The sequence below is a fragment of the Propithecus coquereli genome, unplaced genomic scaffold, assembly GCF_000956105.1.
Source record: "Propithecus coquereli isolate 6110/MARCELLA unplaced genomic scaffold, Pcoq_1.0 Scaffold2, whole genome shotgun sequence".
Classification (NCBI taxonomy): domain Eukaryota; kingdom Metazoa; phylum Chordata; class Mammalia; order Primates; family Indriidae; genus Propithecus; species Propithecus coquereli.
The window spans coordinates 1,471,756-1,473,187 of NW_012144966.1; the positions used below are offsets into that span (position 1 = coordinate 1,471,756).

Below are 1,432 nucleotides of genomic sequence, written 5' to 3' on the forward strand. Positions count from 1 at the left end.
ACCCCAAGAAAGGGGTTAAGAACTGACCCTCCTTGCTTTACTGATGGGGACATTATGGCCCACAGACAGGAAATGCCCTCACCGAGGTAACCGAGCTTCTTGATGGCAACCCTTGGTCCAAAGCTCTTTACACTAGGCCAGTATCCCCAGACGTGCCTGGCCACAGCAGTCACATGGGACAGCTATCAAAAACTCAGAGGCCATGGGGAGTCCCAGGGCTCCTCTACACTATGAGTTCTGTGGTGGGATGGTGCGCTGTGGACCTCAGGTTGGAGTGAGGTGGCCTGGAGACCTCTCAGGCCCAGGGCAAGGCAAGAGCCGGGGCAGAGAGCACCTCCACGGGGGCGTCCCCGGAGCCCTGCACTGCCTCTTGGTGCCATGAAGCTGGACAAGGAAAAACTGGAGCAAAAATTGAGGAGTCCCAGGACATCAAAGCTCTGCCAAAAGCCCTGCAGCAATCTGCCAAACGCCTGAAACGGAAGGGGCTCGCCCTGGGATATCCCCAGGCAAGCCAGGGGCTCACCCTGGGGTTCTCTTTGCGAGAGTGTTCAGCCAAACCACCTCTGCTGTTCGAGACTCTGCAGCTCAGTTTCAAGAACAAGTGTACTTGCGGCCTCTCTTGCAAAAGTGGGTGGAAGAGGCTGACCACAACACAATCTTTAGGAGATATGCAAAGCAGAGACCCTCACGCAGGCTGGGAATAGAAAGCAAATGGGTATCGAGAACTCAGCGAGAAGCAAACTGGGAACGTGTTTCCGCGGTGCCCAAAACCCACACTGCAGCACATAAGCCACATTGCCCAGCAGCCGGGGCTAGGGGAGGATGTGGTCCGAGTGTCGTGCTGTAACCAGCGCCAGAGGGCAAATGAGCAAGCAGTGACTACTTGCAACAAGAGGATTTTGAGGCTGCTGGGTCTCCTTTCCCGGGGAAACCAATATCCTTTTCTGGGGCCCCAGTGCCCCGTTTTGGTACCCAGGCTACGGGGGCCCTGACTTCACTACACTGTACTCCTCTGTCCCTTTTCCTTGCCTCTGTCACCATGCTGGGTGCTCCCACGCACTCAGACTGGGGTGCTGGCCCTTCCCAGGAATGGGGGCAGAAAAGAGGAGAACCTGGGGAGAGAGAACCCTGGAGTTTGTGCAGGGCTCTGGGGATTATGTTCTTCATTACTGAGAAAGGATTTGGGAACACAAAGGGTGGGGGCACGGAATGGCAGGGGAACTGGCTGGAGGGAAGGTGAAGTTCAATGATGCTCTTGATTTTAATCTTCATATCACTCATCACGTTTTTCTTACAGAAGCCTGGGTCGGGGACACACACACACATACACATACTCACACTCAGATGCCTGTTCCCTTCCCCTACATGATTCCATAGTCCCGGGGTAAGGCCTAGGAATTTGGATATTTAACAAGCTCCCCACGTGGTTGGG

General features: G+C 55.0%; 1 pseudogene; it reads left to right on the forward strand.

Moving 5' to 3' along the window:
• The first annotated feature begins 202 nt into the window (after positions 1–202).
• LOC105809681 lies at positions 203–1,173 on the forward strand (annotated as a pseudogene).
• Positions 1,174–1,432: the final 259 nt, after the last annotated feature.